This window comes from Pan troglodytes, chromosome 3 (genome assembly GCF_028858775.2).
Source record: "Pan troglodytes isolate AG18354 chromosome 3, NHGRI_mPanTro3-v2.0_pri, whole genome shotgun sequence".
Taxonomy (NCBI): domain Eukaryota; kingdom Metazoa; phylum Chordata; class Mammalia; order Primates; family Hominidae; genus Pan; species Pan troglodytes.
Window position 1 is genome coordinate 121,099,668 of NC_072401.2, and position 25,904 is coordinate 121,125,571.

Genomic DNA, 25,904 nt, shown 5'->3' on the forward strand with positions numbered 1-25,904 from the left:
AGAAGAAGAGAGGTCTCTTACTCTGTGAAAGACAGAGGCAGAAAGAGGAAGTCACCTTGTGGTAATCTGGTCATTGGGAAAGGTACAGAGAGAAGTCGAGCTATACTTCTTACATTAAATACATTTTTGTGGATGTTTGATGAGGGGCCAGAAAGTGTTACCCAATGAACCTCCATGGTACCAAATACAATCAAGCTTGTCCCAGGTTAGTATTGTCCCTTTACAAGCCATTAGAAGTATCTGTAAGCCCCTATCTATATACCACTTTTATCAGTTTGGTTTAGGGTTAAAAAAAAAACCTTAAAGGTTGAAAAGGACAAATGAGATTTGCATTTTTGGCCCCTTCCTACATCTTCAGGATTATTTCACCTTCCTGTGTCTCCAATCCAGCAAACTCTTTCATGTCTCTGAAACTTGCTCAAATTACATCCCTTCTGCATTAAGCGATGAAACATCTCTTCTCAATACACACTCCTCTTTCTCTCACACTCTCTCTCCCTGTTTCTCCACCTCTCCTTCTAGTTAACTCTAAACTGTTTTTTTAAAAGTGTGTTTCAAATAGGCTCTTCAAAGAGGCCTTCCTTGCCTGCCTCTCCACAACAGTCAGGTATCACTCCCTCTTTACATCTCGCGTCTCACTCTGTAATTTTTCTTTGCAGCATTTATCAGAGTCTTGTGTTACACAGTTTTTGGTGTGAATATTTCATAAACTTCTGTCTCTCGCATTCAAAAATAGGTTTTGTAAGAGTTGGGCCTGGCTCCCTTTTGTTTGCTGCTGCCCCAACCTAACCAAGTGCCTTTCCCCTACTACAGGTTCAAACACTATTTGTTAAATGAGTGGAATAAACCAAAGAGACTTTGTTGTCCCCATCCATGGCAGAAAATGGTTTTATGTATGCATTCAAAAATGTCCTCAATGTGCCAAAGTCAATGAGAATTAAATGATAAATCAAATACAGACTTCTTGAAGTCTTTAGAGTCTACTGGGATATAAAATATACATATTCAAATAATGATTCAGGATACTGTAAAGGCAACAATAAATTTTATTAGTAAGATCAAATTTCAGGCCTACAAGGTTGCCAAAACAAGGAGACTCTCCACATGAGACGACTGAGGGGGCCTCACTGCCCTGGGCTTGTGTGACCTCCTACATCAGCCGTGTTACCTTATGGCTGCGTGGCTTTGAGGCATTTCACCTATTTGTGCAGCCACCTCCTCCTCTGTGAAAAGGTCACTCTTCTACTGGAAAGGGAACCCTGTTTTTATATAAAATGTTTTTGGCAGAATACTGTAAGTTCTATAATACTGAAGAAGACAAACAGATGGTGAGTCCACATATGAAAAGAAGTTCAGCGTCATTAACCATCAGGGAAATTCAAGTTAAGTCCACAATGAGGTATCGCTACACACCTGTCAGCACAGCTAGCATGAACAATGACACCAGACACTGGTGTGGACACAGGGAAAGTAGATCACTCATACAGTGCTGGTGGGAATATGAAATGATACAGACACCTGAAAAATGCTTTGACAATTTCTTTAAAAATGAAACATGAAACTACAACCCAGAAATCACATCCCTGGGTATTTATTCCAGAGAAATAAAGACGTATGTTGATTCAAAAACCTGTACACAAATGTTTATAGAGGATTTATTTGTTATAGCCCCAACCTGGAAACAAGCCAGAAGTCCTTCAACAGGTGAGTGGTTAAACAAACAGAAGTATAACCACACCATAGAGTACTACGAAGTGAGACAAATAGATGAGCTATAAATATCTGTAACAATCTGCATGAATCTCCAACTATGCTGAATGAAAAGATACATAAATGTTATGTACTATATAATTGTTTATGTAACATTCTCGAAAAGACAAAATTATAGAAATGGAGAACAGATTAGTGGTTGCCAGGGATTAAAAAGGTGGTGGAGATGGAAAGGAAGTTGGTGTGGCTGTAAAAGGGAAATATAGACAATCCTTGGGGTAAATGAAATGCCCAGTATCTTGATTGCATCCATGTTAACATCCTGGTTATGTTATTGTACTATAGGTTAGGGAAATATTACCACTAAGGGAAACTGGATGAAAGGTTGATGGAATCTTTCTGTATTATTTCTCACAACCACCTGTGAATCTACGATGATCTAAAAATATAAAGGTGAGATTTTAGAAGTTAAAAGATGGGAGAATATCTGAGAAAGGAGTATGTCAGTTTGTCAGTTGTCGGATGAGCCTTAGAACCTTGACATCATAATAGTGAGTGATCCTGACTACTGAGGAATCCTCGGGCTTCAAAGATTTGCCTGTAGTGCTCTGCGAGGTGCTGCAGACATGACTGATTTTCAGTGCCAAGAATGGAAGAATGAAGGCTGTTCACATCAGTCAAAAAGGTGGTCATTTAAGGCTTCACTGCACAAGGTATTCTTTTAATATACATTTTTTGATCATCAAAAAAGCCTGGTGGTCTCAGGAAGTGTTCTCTCTTTGTTTCCTCTAAAACGTATGAACTAATTCTTAACTTTAGAATCAGTTTTGTAGGGCTAGTCATGCTCATAACATTTAGTCCTGCTGAGCTTGAGAGAAGGCTTTGTATTCTTAGGGAAGATGCTTTCTTGGCTCCATAGGAGACGATTTTGCCTATGTCTATGAAAATACCTGCTCTTTTTTTGAGCTTTTATATTCTATTCAATCTAGCTGGCGTTACCTATTATGACCACAGAGTCCTGTTAGAGCTTGGTTATAGCTCAACCAAATAACATTTAAGCACTTTGTTAAGTTTAGAAAGTTTTTGATGTTTCCAGTATTGTTTGGTGTTCTTCAGCAATTTTCCCCAAAATTTGAATATTAATTTAGATAAGATAGGAGTCAGTTTTTCAGAATCCTTAATTATCTAAATTTTTATGCTAATGTGTAACCAAATTGTAATTACTTCTTTGTAAGTCTCCATGTTGTTTTGTTTTATGCATGTTGGGCCACAGATTGTGTTTCCCTTTTTATTTTTATCCAGATTTTAAATGCTGGTTGTTATTCAAAAATAATGGTCCATAGTGGTTGGACACTTCTCTCAGGAATAATGGTCTATAGTGGCTTAGGTGATTCAATAGAAATGAACTTTCCAAAAATATAAATTGGTTTAAAACATTGGGGAAATGTGATTTTATTTTTCCTTTAGAAATCAGTGGAAACTTTTCTTTGGATAGAAGATGATCTATCTGTCACTTTGAATCAGAATTAACTAGCAGTAAATATTTATGGAGAACATTACAGTTTAAGAATGCTTTTGATAGGTTACTTCATTTTAAATTAATTATAACTCTGTAAGTAGATATTATTCTTCCAGATTACATGTTCTATTTTATTACTATTGCGGACATTTTGCCAGGTTAGAGACACGGGTACTGTGAATTTCTTAGTGGTCTTTTGACATATATTGTGTATGCAAGACATACTATGTACTCTACTAGTAATTTTAAAATAATATCTCCAATAATACTTCAAACACAATCCCCCCTGTGGCTCTTGGTCCCCGATTCTGGGCCATTGGTTCTCCCTCTGGACTTTGGGCAGTGTTTTCTGTGTCATCGCCTAGCTTTTCATGAAAAGTAGCACATGTTTGCAGCTGAGTAGTTTTATCAGCCTGTTTTCTGCCAGTAGGATTTGAGAATCTGACAGTCTTCTGTTATTGTATACTCTTTCTGTCTTTTTCAACCAAACCTGGCAGTGTTTCTGCAGATATAAAATTCTCAAGAACTTTATGGGTTTCCATTGGTCATCACTTGTGTTCACTCATTAGGTAGAATTTGGGTTCATCAAGTCTTCTGGCATCATCACTATAGTATTTTTGTCTGCTGCGTAGATGGCTGCGAGAAAACGCCCTTAAGCTTTTTGAGTGCCTGTAGTTATATTGAGGGGATCTGTATCCCACAACCTTAATCTCTTCAAAGAGCCTTTACTGTACCTAAGTACTCTCATTGTTTGATCTTTATGAAGGTTTAGTAACAGATTGTATAATCACATATTCAACTTTTGTTTTTCTCTGCCACGTTTTCTGAAGCATCCTCTTAATTTTGCCATCATTGGCATCTGGATAGGGAAAGAATCTCACAAATCATCAAGTCTGGTTCTCTTTCATTTAACAAGTTCAGGTTCTCTTTTGTTTAACAATTCTCTCAACTTCTCTTTCTCTTCTCACGTTTTCCTATAAGCAGAAAAAAAAGCACTTCTTTCATCTATTTGCTTGAAAACCTCTTCACCTAAATATCCAAGTTCACCGTCTAAAAAGTCCGTGCTCTACATGACTAGAGGGTGCAGTTTTATTTTGTTGGCCTGCTTACAGCAAGGATCTCCCTTCCTCCCATTTTCAATGCATTTCTTCTGAGTTCTCATCAGCAATGCCTTCAAAATCCATATTTCTACCCAAAGTTTGTTTGTTCTGATTTAACTTTTCTCTAAGGCAAGCTAGGTTTTCTCTATAATGCTCCTCCATAACTTCCAACCCCTTTCTGGCAGAGTCTTTAATGTCTGTATTTTTACTAACAGTCTGTTCAGGACAATCTAGGTGGTGTTTTCTCTAATGCTCCTCAGAATTCTTCTAGCATCCACTTAATTCTGATTCCAGTGCCACTTCTGAGTTTTTAGGTGCTTATCACAGCAGCACACCATTTTCAGGTACCACAGTATGAAGTTTTTATGCATTTATAACAAATTACCATAATCTTAGTGGCTGAAACCAATGAGAATTTATTATGTTACACGATAAGGAGATTACGTAGGCTTGACTGGGTCCTCTGCTTAGGGTCCCATAAGGCTGATCAAGGTGTTGTCAGGGCTGCACTCCTTACTGGAGGGTTGGGAAAAGAATTTGCTAATGAGCTCATTCAAAGTTTGGGGTAAATTCCGTTACTTGAGGTTGTATACTGAAGTCCCCTTTCCTTGCAAGCTGTCACGTAGGGCTGGAGTTTGCTCCTGGGGCTGGCTATATTCCTTTTCATGCTTTCCATGTGGCTTCTGCCAGCAGTGATAGATCGACCAGAATTTTTAGCATTGTATCACCCTTGAAATTTGGCATAAAATGCCATCATTTGTTTTTTGACCACTGACTTTTTGTTCTTTAGTATTTGATGTGTGCAGGAAAGCACTTTTTTTTTTGTGATAGACACCTACAATGAGAAAACCACATCATTGGAAGGTGCTTAATGAACCCTGCTAATCCATAGCTCAGGACAACTCAGAAGAAGTTGGAGGAAGCAGAAGCGGCATCTCTTTCTGTTCAGTGATTTGTTGCTTGTGTCTAATACCAAGTATGTATACACGACATGCTCTCCTGATTATCATAAAATGCATTTTTACTAACAAATTATATTTCACTAATCCTTACTATAAGAAAATATAAAGTAATTTTTCTTCTGCTTCTGCAAATGCTTTGATTTTTCATTTACTCAGCAGGTATTCCTGGAAGTCCTGTTGTGTGCAGTACACTTGTAGAGAACATAATTGAGAATGTGACAGGCAGGGTCCCTCTTGCCTGGGGCTTAATGATAGATGATAAAATAAGACGGGATATTGCAGATTATAATTAGTGTTTCTGAAAGGAAGAGAGATAGGCTGCCATGTGGAGAAAAAGATGTTACAGGGTTAGAGAGGTGTCATCCAAGAGAGCCTCTCTGAGGTAACATTTAATGATAACATTTAAACCTGAGCTCTGGGATGAGAAGCAGCAGCATTTCTAGACCAGGGGGCTGAAACTTCTAGGCTGAGAAGACAACAGGCTTAAGGTGGGTATAGCTTGATCCTTTGGAGGGAGGGGCTCAGGGAAGGCTGATGTGACTGGAGAAAAATGCCTGGGGAAATTATGTGAGATGTGAGGGTGGTCACACAGCTGTCCATAGGGCAAAGCGAGGGGTTGGAATATTATCCTGAAGGGCCTCTATAGGAGTATCCAAATCAGGTAAACATTTTTAGTATATTGCTCTGGCTGCTGGGAGATAATAGGTTGAAGGGCAGGCAAAAGTGGAAGAAGGGAGACTGGTTAAGGAGTCAATAGTCCTGATAATTATGATAAGGCTTCATCCTGGGAGTGGCAATAAGAATGAAAGACACAGAAGAGAGATTTGGCATCTATGTTGGAGGTAGAACCAACGGGTATACTTTCCTCTTCACACTGAACACAAACAATACCCAGCCTAGAAAAATGCTGATGACTTAGTAAATGTCTGAAGGCAGGGAGATGGGAAGAATTGAGGTGGATGGCCATCTGTTTACCTGCTCCATCTCTGTTTTCAATATTTATGAAATATCATGAAAGACAAAGAATATTTCGACGCACAAAATCTCATAAAGAAGCTTTTTAGTCACTGGAGAAAAATAAAGTGCTTCTTTGCTGACATCATCCTGGTTTGCAGTTTTGCCATGTCATAGATAAGACATGCAAGATTAAGTACTAATTTTTAAAAATCTTATATTTAATCTGAGTGATAATAATGATAGGTATGATTTCCCACAGGCAGATTATGTGTCAGGTCTTATGCTAAGGACTTTATGTGCCCAATCTTGTCTAACCCTTACAGCTGCTCTTGTAAGATTGAGATGGGGCTATTTTCCGTATTTAACGGGGGTCCTTGCTGTACAGAGGTCTAATGGCTTCGCCCTGGTCACCACATTAGTAGTTAGGGGAGTTCACATTTAAAATTTGATCTGTGTATCTCAAAGCACAGGCTTTTACCCAACACGTGGTGCTCTTGCCTCTATTCTTTATTTATTTTCTTTGGATTTTATAGAAGATTCCAGAACCATTTGGTTTTCTGTCACCACTGAAATCAACCTTTCCTTCGTGGTGCATAAAAAAACAACTCTCATCTGCTTGGAATCTAGTAAAACATGGAGCACATTGCATAATGAAAGAAGAAATAATTGAGAAGTCCAGCTAGCAAAAAAAGTCAGAAACAAAGATGAAGATAATATGTTTTGGATGAGAGCAATTGCCTACAAATATAACTGTTGAGGTGGTGATGTCATAAAGAGAACAGAATGAAGATTGTCTAGGCCTTGGCATGAGATCCAAGTGAAGTGCCCTGAAAAAGCCACTGACAAAGATAAGTCTCTATTTTTAAAAGCATTACAACTAGTTACCATTCTCTGTATTTAACCCAGCTAACTACGTATAGGAAACTAAAATTTATTGCAGAGATTCTCAGAACCATACTAGAAACATTACCGAGGTCTCATCTAGTTTTCTCTATTGCCTTCCAAGATAGGTTTTCATCATTTCTAGGTTTTAGATATGAAAACAGAGGCTGAGAAAGGATCAGTAAGTGGCCCTGGGAAATTGCAGGGAGGGACTGACTAGAGTCCAGGCCAGCTTTCAAGGCAAGACTGTGCTCTTTCTGCCACCCCTCATTGTACCCAACTGGGCTCAGCCTGAAAGATAAACAACAAGAGTGCTCATTGTGTCCTTCTTCGGACCTTGCAGACCACTCACATTCAATTTTTAAGGGGAACATATTTTCCTTTACTTATTTTGTCTTAATCTTTGTAGTTATGTTAGTATTTAGAAAGAGTAGGCCTTTATTTTCTTACCAGAAGCCATTTATTGTCCTGGACACCAATAACCCTTTAATGGGTTTTATAGAATCTATAGTATTCTGCTAAAAACATTTCCTATAAAGACAATGTTCCCTTTCTGTCTGCTAAAAAAAAACGTATCTATGGAGGAGCTGAATTTTTATTTTGCTTGGCTCATTATCACAAAAGATGTGCAACATTTTTCATTTTTTGCATACTGCTTTTGAGATGGCTCTTTGCATCCAAGGGTTTTTATGATGTGAAAAAATTTGTATCTATATATTTAATAACATCTTTGTTTAAGAGACTCAGTTCCTAGATTATTTTTGTATACTTTTTACATTCATTGGGAATATTAGAAAGTGAAAGTGATAGAAGTTATTTTAATTTGGTTGTAAGTCCAAGGCCCTTGAGATAGAAAACAGATTTTTTAAAAAAGTTTTCTGTCAGTAATGAATGCTGATGCCTTGTACTAGTTTTTATCATAATTTTTAGGAAATTAGGTACAAGCCTTCCCACAGTAAACATCTGAGGACATTTATGTTTACCATTAATGTGACAATTTTTTTTTTAGGGAAAAACAACTACTAAAAAGAAATAGCTCCCTGCAATAACAAATATTTCTTCCCTGTCACATCACACTCTAAAAAGGAGCATTGTATTATACCTTGAATCAATTAATCTGTTCAAATTAATAATCTGAATTTGGTGCCTAGTTTTCCACTTATCCATAAAAAGGGAGTGGAATGATGTAGGTTGCACTGGGCCTCAGCTCACCTCCAGGCTCTGGTTGGAAGCTCTCTCGCTTTTTATGTTGATGCTACAGTAATAACTCAAGTGGAAAAAATAGTTGACCAATTGCCACATTTGTATTTTGTCAAAATAAGCAAATTTTAGTTTGTGTATTATAACAAAAGGGATTTAAATGTTTGTTTCTTCACAAAGGCATTATGTTTGCTCCAGTTTTGCTGGATGTTAATAGTAAAAATTATTCTGTGATTATCGTCATTTATTTTATATGACATTAAAAACTTCTGTTCTCATTAATTAAAGTCAGATGAGGCCTTTGTGAGCACTCTTGTATTCATTTGAATGTTAAATGAGAAGTTATTTTTTCAAATAAAATTATGGCTTTTTTTGAAAGACAGAATCTGCTTTATAAATATTAATGTATTATTACTAGAAGAGATCCATGAAAACTTTAAAGAAAGAGGCTGTACTTGGCCTACATCCTCCTTGTCATCACTACCATTATATTTACTTGTAAAAGAATACAGAAACAATGAAAAATGAATTTTATGTCAAAAGATGAAGATGACTATTAACTTGTTATAGTTATGGAATTGCAAACAAATACTTACGAAATTTACCATGATACATGACCCTTACTCCCAGGCACCTAAGGGAGCATCTCTATCTTAGAACTGTGGAAATATCCTTAGAATCCTGTAAATTTCCAGGGTTCACTGGGGCTTTTTCTCCAGTATAAACACTAAAATAGATTTCTCACCCCTCCTCCTCTTTCTCCTCCTCCTCCTCCCTCTTTTCTTCCTTCTTCCTCTTTCCCTTCTTCTGCTGCTACTCCTACTCTTCCTCATCTTCCTCCTCCTCCTGTGAGCCAGTTTATATTAAATTCACACTTTCTTATTTCTACTGAAATAGTATAATAGTGTCAGTGACTGAGAGTGAAGAAACACAGAGGGACCCTAAGAAAATCCATTTGAGTACAGAGCTATGTTGTAATACATTTTAAACATTCCAAGGTGGTATCTAGTTTGTTGATATAATGTTATGAGACTTATCCCCTCATTCTCAAAGAGCAATCCCATCAGCAAGCCTGATGGTCCTGGGGAAAGGAGGAAGGGTGAGGGTAGGAAAGATGAAGGGAGTACCTCATGAACTACTCTTCCACGCAAGAGCTTTAGAAGGTGGGTCAACACCCACAGATGCCAAGTGGTTACAAGGATAGGCTTGCAAGTTAGGTTGTCTGTGTTATAATGTGGGCAATTTACTTTACCTCTCCATGAGTTTCCTCATCTATAAAATGGGGCTAATAGAGACTAGTTGATGTATTAGGTTGGTGCAAAAGTAATTGCTGTTTTTGCAATTTCAGGATTAAATGAAACAAAGTGAATAAAATATTTAGAAGAGTGATTGGCACATGGTAGATGCTTAGTAAATATTGTAGGAGAATATAAACTTTGTTCTGGGTTCTCACTCTGTCACCCAGTGCAGTGGTATGATCACAGCTCACTACAGCCTCAACCTCCTGGGCTCAAGGGATCCTCCCACTTCAGCCTCTGGAGTAGCTGAGACTATAGGCATATGCGACCACACCCAGCTAATTTTTTTATTTTTTCTTATAGAGATGGGAATCTCACTCTGTAACCTAGGCTAGTTTCGAACTCCCAGGCTTAAGTGATCTTTCCACTTCAGCCTCCGCAAGTGCTGGGATTATAGGAATGAGCCACTGCACCTAGCGTCCTGTTTTGGGCTTTTAGATAACTCCTTGATTTGGTTTCAAAAAACTGGACAGCATGAGCACATTACTGAACTAAAAGAAGAATTACTCAAATAAATTTTTCCAAGTCCTCATATGTGGAAGTTCCCACACAGAATCTTCAGATTTGTACATATAGATACTTATATTAGAAAATCTAAAAATCTATAAAAACAAGCAGGTGTTTGTCACATTTCCAATGGGCCATATAGTGTTAGTTTGATAATGCCTTTAGAGGTGATATCTAGAAAAATGATTTTATCTGATGACTAATTGTTTCATAAAAATCTTCAGATACACAGACATAGGGTAAAAAACATTTTAAAAAATTTCAGGAAAAAAGTCATCTTATATCATAAGACACTTTTTCAACGTGTATTCTTATATTCAATGTGCCCTAAGCTCTGCATCTAGATTGTTCTTCATGTATGCTTCCTGCAAAATTATTTTCATTTCATAAGTTCCACTGAAGAGTTTTAGCATTGTCTTATGAATCAGTGAAGTCACAGGGAGATTTCCACATGAGGCATCTTTGATCTCATTGTAGCTTTGGTGTCTCCCCAAGTACTTCTGACTAGTGGGAAGTCCCTGAGTGCTGTGCCCTCAGTACCTGGGAATCCTTCATCAGGCTTATAACTATTTAAAACGCAAGTCCACCTGAGCATTAAATTTGTAAAATAACCCAGAAGATATGGTGGTTTCTATATTAGAAGTCTAAGGCAGATTAGGCAGAAATTGTCAAAAAAGCAGTTTCACTGCTGACAAAATCGATCACCTTCTTACTCTCCAGAGATAAATGGGAAGTGTGTCCATCACTTACATAGAAGACCTGCTGGCCTCTAGTTGGGGTTTGTTTGGTTTTGTTTTCTAAGTTGGATTTAGTTTGTAGGCTATAGTTTTTCAGTTTTAACCACAATCTATCAAAAAAAGTGGTATGAACAAAATCTTAAGAAATTTAAAATAACCTCTGCTTTAAAGGCTAAAAAAACTTATAAAAACTAAGGTTGAAATGTATTTTATATGCCTCTAATTCAAGGTTATATATTTTTTAGTCTGTCTCTCCTAAGTAAAACTTCTATAAATATTAATATTTTTATAAGTCATGCATTTTTTAGTCTTTGTTCAGTTCCTCAAAATGTTTTTGAAGTAAGAGATAGATAATAAATGTATTAATGGTTCTCTGTAAAAGCAGTATCTTTAAAAGGTAAAATATGGTTCATACTCAACAGACCAGTCAGTCCATAGCTATTTGCTGCCATTCATAAAGTGTGTGCAGCACCTTCTTGAGCCAGGCTTCTCTCAGCACACATTTTGTAAACGCTCGTCTAACTATCCCCTGTGTCAAGTGTACAGGGTAATAGAGATGAATTAGGCCTGCTTTGCCCTGGAACAGGGAGAACTGGTATCTTTCCATGAGTACAGCTGCTCCCACAGCATCTAAGAAACAAACTGACAGAGATCTGGCTTGATTATCTTTCTAAGTATAGAAAATGCTTTTGGATTAAAAAGTAAAATACCACTGAACAACCTGTGGACAGCCAATGGTGTGGACAAAGTCGGGAAAGGCCGCACCTGTGCTGGGAGATCCCTTCTCTTGGCCTGGCCCCTGGTGAATTTAATGGCCATCTTCTGGTAAGACCCCAGCTTGATCCTGCGTTTATGTGGGTTAGCTATGAAAGGGCACAGTCAACTTCATATTGTCTTGGACAGGTAGAGAAAGTAATTAAATTTTTCCCCAAACTTTCTTAAAATGCAAAACATTTTAATATGATGTCTGTTAAGCCAGTAACTCACTTTTTGACCTCCTCTATGGCACTTGCGTACTTTGCACTTTCCCCAAAGAGGTTTTTCTGTGCAAATATGTGCAAATGGTAGTTAAATCGTGGTAACTATTGGAACAATTTCCTTTAGTTTTCATCAGTGGTTTTTCAACACGGCTCTTTGAGTACTTGGGGAGTGGGTGTTCAGGGGCTGTGGAAGGAGAGTTGAGGGAGGAAGTCTCTAGAACTCCCTCTCCAACATCCTTCCCGTCATGCCCAGTCTCATCTGTGTTTAAAAACCTCTAAAATAGATCCTTCTTCACCGAGTATTATTCAATAGCCCATTTAAGTTGGAAAAATTGCTTTTATACTCCTAAATTAACTCTGTGAATAAATGTAATCTAACAATACAAATAGGCTGGGCAGGGTGGTCTCACACTTGTAATCCTAGCACTTTGGGAGGCCCAGTTGGGAGGATCACTTGAAGCCAGGAGTTCAAGATCAGCCTGGACAACATAGCAAGATGCCTTCTACACACACCAAAAAAATGCAAATGAAATTAATCAAATAATCATATACTGGATTGCCTGAATTTTTGTATAGCAGATTATCTATTGGTATCTATAGAGAGGTGACAGTCTAAAACAAAGGTTTGATTCATGGAATGCAGGTGAGTTTTCTAATACACATTCTTAGGCTGGCATAAGGATGGGTAATGTGGCTTCCTACCGTGGACATCCAGGGTCGACACTCTTGGGTTCACAGGGATCGTGCAATTCGTAGTTCCTACTCTGAACCACCACACACCAAGTTTCATACTTGTTTTATATAGTGAGGGTTCATCGCATGCACTCAACACTCTTCTTTCCTCCTCCCTCCACTCTACCAAACCTCATGCATCACCATAAAAGGTTGATACAAATAAAATGTTTCAAAGTTATTAATTTAACAGAATCTTCAGTGCAGCTATTTACTTTAGGAAAACATTTCCCTTTAGGGAAATGTTTAGGAAACTTTAGGAAAACATTCCCCAATGAGTAAAGCTCATTGGGAAGAAATATATGTTTGTATCATTCCCTGCATATCTTCTTTTTCGTAAAATATTTCTGTAAAGGTTTTCAGTTTCTATTGCTTAATGTCTTCTCTATGTTGCAGATAAAAGAGGGAAGTTCAAACTGGAAACATGTAAAATCTTTGATGAGAGAGTTTTCAAAAAGCCTTTTATTTTAATGGGGGGGAAAGTGGAAACCAGGTTTACACTGTCGTATTTGTTATAAAGCTATATGAATATGTATAAGGCATTTACAACAATGACTGGCACCTATTTCTTTCGCTGTTATTACTCTTCTACAAATTGGCATGAGTAATTAGACATGGAATATATGTAATTATGCATATTTTGGGCCAAGTAGGTGGCCCACTCTCCTGATCCTGAGGTGGTGTGGAGATGGGGAGTAGGGACGCTCTTGCTGGTAGATAAATAAAATGTGGCAGCCTCCGCAGAAAAGTTTGATGGCTCCATAATAAGTTTTACCTAGAATTACCTTTTGACTCAGCAATTTCATTCCTACATATAGACCCAAGAAAAATAAAAACATACATTCATGCAAAATGTTTATAGCAGCATTGTTCATAATAGCCTAAAAGTGGAAACAAATCATATGTTTGTCAACTGATGAATGAATAAACAAAATGTGGTATTGGTGCTAGGGATGGGGGGAATGAGGGTGACTACTTAATGGGTATAGAGTTTGCTTTAGGGGTAATGAAAATGTTCTGAAAAGAGATAGTGTTGATGGGTACATAATATTGTGAATGGGCTAAATGTCACTAATGGTCAATTGTATGCTATATGTAACTATACTACGATTTTTTAAATAGCAAGAGGTTGATAAGTCCATGTATGAATGAACCTTAAAACATTTTCAATTTGGATATTGAATGCTGCAGTGAAATAGTGGAGAAAATATTAATCTTTAGTAAACAATAGGTGAATTGACCTCAATCAGAGAATTGTAGTAATGAAGAGTAAGTTTTCTGAGAACCAATAGGGACCAATTTTAGCAAATCATATATAGCAATTTATTTATCTTATAAAGAAATAAAATATTGTGTTTTTTCTCTAAAAAAAGTATTGTTTCTTGGCCAAGAGTGTTCCATCCAAATGCCAAATTTTATAAGTATGATTTAACCTGAAAACTAATATTCTGTATATTTGAATAGCACTTCAAGCTACAAGAACACTCAGAGGTTTAACTAACCCAGTTTTCAGTTGTGGAAACTGGAGCTCAGAGCAGTTAAGTGACTTGCCTGTGATGACATAGCTTGCATCACATAGTTACAATTAAGTGTTTAATTTCCAAACCAACCTGTCTTCCATTCTGAGATCTACTTCCCATCGTTGTAATATTGCCTGTGAAAGAGCAGGGCCCATCAGAGGCCTAGTTATGAGGACAGTACAATTTATACGTGTACCCACATCAGTAACAATAGGCTGCTGATATTTTTTTCTAGAATAACAGTCTTAATATGTTGTTATGAATATTTTATGTAGTTTAACTTTTTCTCCCATTTTTAAAAACTGTAGCTCTTCAGAACTAAAGGAACACTGGTGCTCTTTCCTTCCAAGGTATTTTGTCAGTGTATATATTTTAAATCTTTAATTTGCAATAAAAGAATGTAAATCTCTGCAAAGCAGTATTCCCAAGTTATTCCCCTTTTCCTTAATAGAAATTGTTAGACCATCCTCGAACAACTTTTTATTTAGATTTAACATGGCTGCCTCTGTGTAAATATTGTTTTCTCATTTATCTGTATGTTTTGTTTATTTTCGAGGAAGTTCTGATTACCACTCTCATCTTTTCCTTCTCTCCATCCTATACATTGGAGCTAGCATTGTTCTTAAGACATAAATTTTCCAAGCCAGGCTAGTCCGAATGCAGTGGTGTTTATAATTAATTGATCACAACGAGCTACAGATTTATTTTTTCCTTCTCCACTTCCACCACTTCACTTGACTAGCCTTTAAAAACACACATATAAATAAATAAAATAAATTTCCAAGCCAGGCATGGTAGCTTGACCTGTTAGCCAAGCTACTTGGGAGGCTGAGGCAGGGGGATCATTTGTGGCCAGGGCATCAAGATTACAGAGGCTGCAGTGGCTGCAATGAGCTATAATTGAACCACTGCACTCCAGCCTGGGTGACAGACCCAAACCGTCTCTAAAAAAAAAAGGAAAAAGTTCCTATACATGCTTTCTACCCTTGAATCCAAGAAGATGCTGGGCCTTCCAATCCAGGCAGGAGTGTTTGAGGACTGAATCTCCTGCCCAAATCTGATATCACAGGGCAACCTGTTATTTTGGAGGCCATGCTTTGTTTTCCTGAAATATTTTGCGTATTTTTTCAACACATGATTTGATGTTGCTGAATCTAGCCACGTTTTTTAAAATACTGTAAGTATATTTAAAATATTAGCAACATAGATTGATTTGAAAATAAGCAATTAGGTAATTTATCCTACTCTATTTTGGGATATTATTAAATTTGATTAGGTACATCAATCTAGCCAAAGAGAAAGACCACCTGAAAGCGTTCGCCTTCAAATCTTCACTGAGGACATCAAGAAATGTGTCTCTGTAACTGTTTTTGAGACCAAATATTAAATTCCAAGTTTTTGCCTTAGGCAGAATGAAAAGGAGATAGAGACAGGGATGATATAGAGATGGGAGGAAGGAAAGGAGAGACAAAGAGAGGAGAGAAAGAAAGCATTTAGAAAATACTGTGTGGAAAAGTGTACTTTTATATATTCATGTATGTTTTCACATGTTTAAAAATTAAGGACTAAGCAATAGGAAGCAAGAGGAATCCATGTTAACTACAATACTTAAGCTTGAAAAGAATATTGCATGTTAAATGTTCATGAACTTGGGCCAGGCACGCAGGTGCAGGGTTGTAATCCCAGCATTTTGGGAGGCCAAAGCAGGCAGATCACTTCAGCTCAGGAGTTCGAGACCAGCCTAACCAACATGGCAAAACTGCATTTCTACAAAAAATACAAAAAATTAGCCTGGCACTATGATGCTGGCCTATAGTCCCAGCTATTCAGGAGGCTGAGAGAGGAGGATTGCTTGAGCCTGAAAGGCAGAGGTTGCAGTGAACTGTGATCATGCCACTGCACTCCAGCCTAGGTGACACAGTGCAACTCTGTCTCAAAAAAAAAAAAAAAAAAAGTCAATAAACTCTAATGGTTTGTTGTAATAAAGTGATTTTCACAAGCAGACATTTCTTACTGAAATTAAACTTTTTTCCCAATCAACACTAGTTACATACAGAGTAATTTTGGTTATTTCCACTTTTTAAAAATGTTTGCTTATTTTCTATTTAAAGGCTTTTAATTATTTGGAAATAATTGTAAGCATACAGAAAAGTACAAAATAACACTAAGAATACCCATATGCCATTTACCCAGATTGACTTATTTGTTAACAGTTTACCACACTGCTTTTTCATTTATTTTTTTCTCTGTCTCTCTCTTTTTCTCCATATATATGTATGTGTACACCTATTTTTGAAGGACAGTTATATACACCATAGCCTCTTATTAAATATTTATGCATTTCCTAAGAATAAGGTTATTCTCTTTATAACCACCATTCAGTTATCAACTTCAGTAAGTTTAACATTGTTAAACTTACTGTTTTAATCTCCCATTCATGTTCCAATTTTGTTGGTTGACCCCAATAATGTTTCTTTTCCAGCACAGGATCCACTCCAGGGTCAGGTAATGCAGTTAGCTGTTGTGTCAAATACACAGGAGTTTTGAGTTTGAGTCTTTCATTCTGAAGAATGTCAGGATTGAACTGAGCTGAGAGGGACATCACTTTTAAGTCATCAGCATATGTCTACCTCATTCTTTTTAATGCTACTAGGGAAAATAATCAAACCTTTAGCTTCAATTATTGTGTAAGTTTTGATTTCTGAAGTTGTAGTGCAGTAGCCAGGTTGTTCATAAAGATATTCTCCTTTTTTTTTTTTTTTTTTTTTTTGCACCTTGCCCTTTACAGCAAGTCTAGATCACACAAAATAGTATTTGTAGGTTGGAAAAAAGGATAGTTCAAAAAAGCTATTTCCTGGCCAATAGCAAAGGCCATGCGAATGTTCTGACCTATTTCCAAATACCAGATGCATTGCTTGAGGGAGCTGAGACTACAGAGGCCTCCTGTGGGGAAGGACACTCTTGTCTGCCTGCTTTGATTTCATTGTGGCAAATGCTATCATTCAGCATTTTTCACGAAAAATTGCCCTGAAATTTAAAAAAGTAAACTTTATTTAGTTATAATTTATATGAAATAAACATTTCTAATTCTCATCATTCATTTCTGAAGCTCCAAGTTTCCCTTTAATACTGTTTCATTTCATCCTATAGAAACTTTTGTTACCATTTCTTACAGTATAGGTCTGGTGCCAACAAATTTTCTTAGCTTCTTTTATCTAAAAATGTCTTTCACCTTCACTCTTGAAAGATATTTTCTTCAAATATAGAATTTTGCTTGCCATTTTTTTCCTTCCAGCACTTTAAAGCTATTTCACTGTTTTTTGGTCTCTGTGCTTTGTGATGAGTAGCATATGATCATTCAGCACTGATCATCTATCTGATTTTTCATTTCATTTTTACTACTTTCAAGATTTTCTTTTTTATATTTGGCTTTGAGTAGTTTGACTATGTTATGTCAAAGCATGGTTTTCTTTGAATCTTATTGTGTTTGACATTTTCTGAAGTTACTGAATTTGTAAATTTTTATCTTTTGCCAAATTTGGGAAACTTTTAGCCATTATTACTTAAAGCATTTTTTTTTCTAGACCATTTTGTCTCTTCTCTCATTCTGGGATTACAGTTATGAGTATATTAAAACTTTTTAAAATTAAATTTTAATTTTTTTTGACAGAGTCTTGCTCTGTTGCCCAGGCTGGAGTGACGTGGCATGATCTTGGCTCCACTGCAACATCCACCTCCCAGGTTCAAGTGATTCTCCTGCCTCAGCTTCCCAGGTAGCTGAAATTACAGGCACTCACCACCACGCCCAGCTAATTTTTACTATTTTTAGTAGAGATGGGGTTTCACCATGTTGGTCAGGCTGGTCTTGAACTCCTGATCTCAAATGATTCTCCCACCTCGGCCTCCCAAAGTCCTGGGATTACAGGTGTGAGCCACCACGCCTGGCCTAATTTTTATTTTTTAATTGACACATAATTGTACACACTTATAGGGTACATAGTGATCTTTTGATACATAAATATATAATGACCAAATCAAAATAATTAGCATATTCATCATCTCAAATATTTATCATTTCTTTGTGTCGAGAACATTCAGTATCCTCTCCTCTAGCTATTTGAAAATATATAACATTGTTAACTATAGTCATCATACAGTGGTATGATGTATCTATCTGTAATTTTGTGTCCATTACCAATATCTCTCTATCCCTCCATTCCACCTACTGTTTCTTCTCAGCCTCTAGTAAGCCCTGTTCTACTTTTTATGTCTGTGAAATCAACTTTTATTTAGCTTCTACATGTGAGTGAGTACATGCAGTTATTAAACCTATTGCTATTGCCCACAGGTCCCTAAGGATCTGTTAACTTTTTTCAATCCTTTCATTCCCCCTTCTTTGGACTTCGGACTGGATACTTTTTTTTTTTTTTTTTTTTTTTTGAGACAGAGTCTCACTCTGTTGCCCAGGCTGGAGTGCAGTGGTGTGATTTCAGCTTACTGTAAGTTCTGCCTCCCAGTTTCACGCCATTCTCCTGCCTCAGCCTCCCGAGAAGCTGGGACTACATGTGCCCACCACCACACCCAGCTGATTTTTTGTATTTTTAGTAGAGATGGGGTTTCACCATGTTAGCCAGGATGGTCTCGATCTCCTGACCTCGTGATCCGCCTGCCTCAGCCTCCCAAAGTGCTGGGATTACAGGCGTGAGCCACCGTGCCTGGCCAGGGACTGGCCGCTTTCTATTGATTTGTCTTCAAATTCACTGTCTCTTTCATTTCTCATTTCAATTATGCTATTTAGCTCATCCAGGAAATTTTTTCTTGCAGATCTTTCCAGATCTAAAACTTTCATTTTAAAATATTTATATTTCTATGGTAAGACTTTCATATATTTTTATCCTCATGAGCTAATTTTCTTTTACGTAATGGAGCATAATTGTAATTGCTGCTTTTGGTCTCATAATTTGAATGTCTAGATCATCTTAATGTTGGCCTCATCCCTTGGGAATGTGTCACATTTTCCTGGCTCTTAATACATCAAGAAACACTTTAGCTCATATGGGAAAAAAATAGTCATGTTTCATTTTTTAAAAAATGATTTGATAAAAATTTATTTTAAAAAGTTATTTGCTTACAAAGAGCTCTATCTACAAGGAGAACAGAATCAAGAAGAAGTACACATATCCTTGTGAATATTATTTTGACTTTAATATGTTCCTTATGACATGAAAACCTGTCATCCTACAAACAATATAAAGGATGCATATTATCATTTCAAAAGAGATTTTTACTTTATAAAATATTTCATGGTAGAATTTTGAAATTATATGGAAGGACTTTCAGACATTTGAAAAAAAAAAAAACCAGAACTTTTCCTTTTAATTAAATCCCACGCTAGAGTCCAGTGCTTACATCCCCCTAGACACTTTAGCATAAGCAACCCCTGACATCCCTGAGTTTGGGTGCTCCAAACCCTGCTGTTGGGTTCTGAGACACTTTTTCACAATCCTTAGGGCTACAGCAGCATAGTTTGAAGTCAATGAGTTTAAGATGACTTTGTTTATAAAAACCTAATTAACAACTTTCAGGGTCATCTGTTATGTCAAGCAGTTAGTCCGTAAGAAAGAAAAATAAAATGAAAGGGAAAGCAATGAATTATAAAAAGGGTTTCCTCTAACTTCATTTTTTAACATCATCTTTAAAGTCCATGGGAGTCCACTTAGGTTTTTTATTTGTCTTCTTTAAGCACTGTTTATCAGAGAATGGGGCCCTCATTATGAATGTATATGCATAGAAAATATCCTTGGTTACATATTGCCTTATTTTAAAATAATATCTTTTGAAATTCAGAGTGCAATAGATGTCATCTCAGAATCCTCTTAATCCTTTTGGGTTATTTTCTGCAAATTGTCTTCCTATTTTTATGGAGCAGTTTCTCAATGTGAAGTGCAATAGAGAGCTATTATAGATACTCTACTGTCTGGCAGAGTTGGAAATGGAACTTAAATTTCTAAAATTTTATTTAATTGTCTCAATAGATTTCAATAATGAATATCTTAGTAACTGTGATGCTTGACAGAGAAAATGCTCGCTACCTAGGGATTTGAAAAATGTCTTTTATAGCTAGTTGTTATTCTGATTTTACTAGAACTGAATGTGTGATGTGCAAAGAAATAAGCCATATGGTAAAAACACCACTCAGGAAGAGAGAAAGGGCCCAGCTCCTCCTTTTTAAACTGTTCCCTCCATTGTGGAAGTAGCCTCCTGATGCTGAGGCGCAGCCCCTGTGCCCTCTCTGAATTCTCGGTCTTTCTCTTTCTTGCATGAGCTGTTATATTACAAGTGCCACAAGTTGTTTATTTTAAGAGAAATATATGTTTTCCTGAAGTTATTTCTTCTGGTTTCATGTAATATAAAGGAATGAAAATAAATTTTAATTAAGGATTCATGCTCTACATGTGCTTGACTTTGTCATTACCTGGAACAAACTTTGCCTTTAGAATACAGATAATAATGTGAAAATAATTATGTAATCTTATGCATTAAAATTCTTAATTTACAGCCATTTTTTATCTCCTTTTTAAAGTATATAGCCACAACAGTAACAAATTCAGACACAACAAATGACATCATCAACATGTCACTACTAAAGCTAGGAATAACTTTAAGTTACCAACAAGCTATTTTTAATTAAAAATCATCTTTGATTTTTGAATTCATATATATTCAAATATATATATGTTTGATATATATATATCAGAGTCATATTTTGTCCCTTCACATTAAGGAATTGAAAACAACAAAGATATAACATTAGTTTATATATGGGTACTCTTCTTGTATTCCTATTTTAAATTTTGTGTGAACTGAAAGTGATAGCATAATAAAATCAGTCTACAATTTTAGAGCACTAATAGCATATATATTTACACATATACAGTAAAGCTTTTGTAAAAATCTTAATAAGAAAGTTCCAATCTTCTCTACCACAGTGTTCTTTCAATATCTTCTTTCTTTGTTCCTCCCATCCCTACTTACCCTGATTATCATCCAAGGACTCAATCTTAGTATGAGGAGTCCTGAAGGACATGTTTTGTTGTAAATTTTGACATAAGAAACACCTGACTAGAAACCACATCCCCTGTATGCTGGTCCTGATAATTAGGTAACTGACGCCTCTCCTGAATTGGTGAAAAAGGAGACAAGGCTTTCATGACACCATGGATTTGGGGGCATTTCTGTGCACACCACTTCAATGCTGTTTTGCTTTTAAGTGTCTGTTCCTTTACATTGATAGAGCTGGTGTCATTTATTGAGGTTTTCTAGTGGAGAGGTGGGCATATGTGAGGATGAGGATGAGGGTTGCAGAAAAAGAAAGATGGAAGTCTATGTAACTGAGAACTTTTATTAAAGAAAGTGACATTCAGATAGACAAAAACAAGAAAATACTTGTATAGCATTGTTCCTTATATAAAATTCCCTAAAAATGTGAAAATTTCTAGCTGTTGTGACACGAAGTCCAATATTTTTATTTAAATTTAGTTTGACTGTATGATGTAATAACACCTCTAAAAAACTCAGGGCAACCAGAATTTGGCATAAGAAATCAATTATTTCTGTACTAGTGGATTTCTGTAATACATTTAAAATAAAATTGAATTTATATTTGCTGATTAAAGCAGACACTTCTGCTTCGCTTCCTAACCTATATGATATGTGTGTCCTAAATAAAAATTTAATCTGGAAGAGGGTGAGTGGAAGAGGGATGGGGCTCATCCAGGTTTGTGATTTTCCTTTGTTAAAGTGATTCATGTCACCAGACAAGAAAGAATTCCTATTGCAATCAAGAATTGAGGCTATCTGGCTAGATATGTATGTATACCTGACTTAAGAGATTCCAACGTGATGCTTCCAAGCCTTACATTAAAATAAAATATTTTTAGATTGTACTCTCTATTTGCAATACAATTTTGAGCAGATTAGCTCTCTCTCTTTCTCTCTCTCTCTTGCTCTCTCTGTATGTGTGTGTGTGCGTGTGTGTGAGAGAGAGAGACAGAGAGAGAGAAAGAGACAAAGAGAGAGAGACAGAGAGGGTGACAGAGAGTCTCCATACCTAGGACATTTCATAGGACAAGGCCATGATTTTTATTAAGGAATGAAGGGCAATCATAGTGCTTATCAAGAATAACTTCATTTGAAACATGTTTTTGCTTCAGCCTTTCTTGAAGGAATATTTACAGTAATTCAGCAGAGTCTACATAATTTAGATACATTTGTGGCAAGATTGCCAGTATTGCTGGGCAATAGTAAGTTAAAAAAAACAGTAAGTTAAAAAAAAGTGAGTTAAAAAAAAGTAAACGAATACTGGAAATATATTTGCTTAAATAAAATGCATTAATTTAGTTAAAACAGTGTCTTGATGACAGATAACACTCAGGCTTACAGCAGCACCACTCATCATGGCCCCTGAGCAGCCATGCTGAATGCATATTTTAACATGTTCCCAATTCTTGATTGTGGATTAACTGCTGGTTACCCTGAGGATTTGGTTTTACTGTGTAGGTTATATTGGTTTTATTGTATAGCTATTATGAAAGCTTCCTTTGCCCTACAAAATGCAAATTTTAATTTATGTTCTAAATGGAATATTGACATACTATCTATGCCAGATAAAAAGGAAAAGCAAGAGCTCACCAATATGCGCTTAGTGATAGATCAGAAATGAAAGAAAGGGAACTTTAAACAACAATCTACCTCACAGCAAGTGTTCTATGGTAGGAAGCCATAAAACATGAAAGAGGAAAACACATCCCTTAGCAGACAACTCCTGATGATTGCATTGTGTTTTTCCATTCTGTAAACATTGTTTTGCAGGTTGTTTCTGGGCTTCCAATACCCTGCAGCCTTCTCCCTGGCTGGTACTTATGAGGACACCCTCCTCCCAGGTAGAGCCAGTGGGAGGAAAGCCCAAAGGCAAACACCATGCCCTCCTGCTCTTGAGGAGCCCTGCCTAAAAATTTGACAAAGGGAAAAGAAATCTCCATTAAACTGACAACATCTGTGAAAAATTAGTGATTGTGTTAGTCTGTCTTCATGCTACTGTGAAGAACTACCTAGGGCTGGGTAATTTATAAAGAGAAGAGGTTTAATTGACTCACAGTTCCACAGGCTTCACAGAAAGCATAGCTGGGGAGGCCTGAGGAAACTTACAATCATGGCAGAAGGGTGAAGGGGAAGCAAGAATGTCTTACCATGGTGGAGCAGGAGAGAGAGAGAGAGAGTTAAAGGGGAAGTGCTACAGACTTTAAAAGAAGCAGATTTTTTGAAAACTCTGTCACAAGACTGCACTACGGGGATGATGCTAAGCCATTAGAAACCATCTTCATGATCCAATTACTTCCTACCATTTGCCTCCCCCAACACCGGGGATTACAATTCAAAATGAGATTGGGGTGGGTTCACAGAGCCAAACCATATAATTCTGCCCTGGGCCCTTCCCAAATCTCATGTCCTTTCACATTTCATGCCTTCCTAACCATCCCCCAAAGTCTGAACTCATTCTAGCATTATCTCAAAATTCCAAGTCCAAAGTGTCACATGAGAAAAGGCAAGTCCCTTCTGCCTATGAGCCTGTAAAATCAAAAACAAGTTAGTTACTTCCAAGATACAACTGGGGTACAGGCATTGAGTAAATGCTGTCATTCCAAAAGAGATAAATTGGCCCAAAAAAGGGGGCAACAGGCTTCTTACATGTCCAAATCCCAGCAGAGCAGTCACTAAATGTTAAAGCTCCAAAATAATCTCCTTTGACTCCATGTCTCACACCCAGGGCACAGTAGTGCAAGGCCAATGTTGTTCTCTTGCGATACCTTTTTGGAGTGTTACATAACATTGAGCAGCATTCCTCAGCCAATCAGATGACAGCTTATAATTTATCCATGTGTATAGCCCCAAGCATTCTTTAGCTGTCTACTTCCTGCTGCTCAGAAGTAGAAAATGGGTTCACGAAAAAGATAATGAGGTCTCTCACTTTTATGCCTTGGGGAGCAGAGCTCCCACTTTAAACCTGAAATTCAAGATATTAACTATGATGAACCCTTTTTTAAGGTGCACACTTTAATTACAGTTCTCTGGAGTAGCAGATCATTTATCCTATTGTAGGAGTGGTAGAAGGTATATGAGAAGGTAGGTTGTTAAATAGGAAATTGAGAGCAGTGAGTCACTGTTTTCTCATCTAGGAGACAAAACACTAGATTAACTATACCACAGAGAGATAAGAAAGTTGTGTAACATGATAGAAACCAACCTGGTCTTTGGAGTTTGACAAGCCAAGATTCAACTCTCAGTCTCATCACTGAGGGATGGGTAACCATAGGCAAAGATTCCAAGCCAAGGTTTCCTCAGCTCAACAATGGCAGTGGTGATAAGGCCCAGCTCCTCTGGTCATTACTGACACCTTATTGGTGGTTTGGATAATATGAACACTCATGGCTCCACACATATTGCCTTTCTCTGTCAATCAGGGCTCACAATTGACATTCAAGCAACTACTTGGCTACTATTTTGTCTCTGCTGCTGGAATGAGAAAACTAGTAAAACATTCTAGAATATCCTAATGGAGCTACAATGTACCTAGTAAAAAGACCCCAGCTCTCTCCCAAGATCACCCAGAGAGCAATCCTGAGGCCAGGCAATGCATGGAGAGGGACTGCAGTTAGAAGAGCAGAGATTTTCTCTCCAGCTGCCTCCATCCTTCATGAAAGACCCTCAGAGAATATCTGCTTCCCAAGTTTAAGACACTTAACAAGTGAATTTCACAAGTTTTTATCTCTTGGGTGCTTTATAATTCTATTGGGTGCTTTAAAGTTGTGCATATTTTACAAGAAGTGAAGAATATTTATCTTCACTCCAAATATCCTACAGGGGTTACTTGAAAATTGCCCTGTTTTTAAAGATATGACCACTGATATAAAATGTTAACTATTAAGCTAGGCTATAAATTATAACTTTAGCCCACTGATTATAAGTATTTTAACATACATGCCCTAAATGCTTTTGAAAGGATAATAGCTGTTTCTTAGAGAAAACTGGCTCATGTCTTTATGTATCAACTCTGAATTTTTCTTAGAATTCTGAATTTCATGTTTTTTTTCACTCCAAGATTCACAGATGAAATGTGATTTATAGCTATGCCAAATGAAAAGAGCACCCTATTTTCCCCTTTTGTGTTACAGGTTTCTACTGTACAATTTCTCATTGAAAACTGCCTCAGCATTTTTTAAGAAGACATCACTTCCCCCTTGGGGAAGAAAGAACTCAACGACTTGAAGAAACAGTGATGCTTCAGGTACCTTGAAAAATTCAGCTGGTTTTGATGAGAAACAGTCAATGGGGCTGTTAGGGGTCCTGGCGGATGCTTAGGCAGTGGCTGTCCTGGATTCCAGGGAATGCCCCAAACCCAGTGATGCAGGACCCAGGACTCCATCTGCTCATTCTTCATAAGGTTGGCTCACAGGTCATCTGCTGAGAAGGTCATCTTCTCCGTCTTCACTGGGCTCACTGAATGAGGACATTCCAAGATCCCAGCTCATCTCATTTGAGCTTTCCTTTTCCTAATCCCATGCATCTGTGTTTGAGAAAATCTTCCCAAGTGATAGATCTTCTATTTTCCGATTTCTTCCATGTTGTATTACTTTTTTATTAATAATAATAAATACACATATTTTTGGTGTGTACATGCATATTAGTCTGTTTCGTATTGCTATAAAACAATACCAGAGGTGAGGTAACTTATAAAGGAAAG

The 25,904-nt window shown here is 37.0% G+C and overlaps 1 long non-coding RNA gene across 2 annotated transcripts; it reads left to right on the top strand.

Annotated features, from left to right (window-relative positions):
- On the top strand, positions 1-25,836 carry LOC107974390 (uncharacterized). Of its 2 annotated transcripts, none has more exons than XR_001717108.2 (2): positions 1-205; positions 25,336-25,836. It is a non-coding gene; the product is annotated as an uncharacterized LOC107974390 (long non-coding RNA). The 2 variants fall into 2 exon arrangements; XR_001717109.2 differs by lacking the exon at positions 1-205 and adding an exon at positions 2,287-2,423.
- Positions 25,837-25,904: the final 68 nt, after the last annotated feature.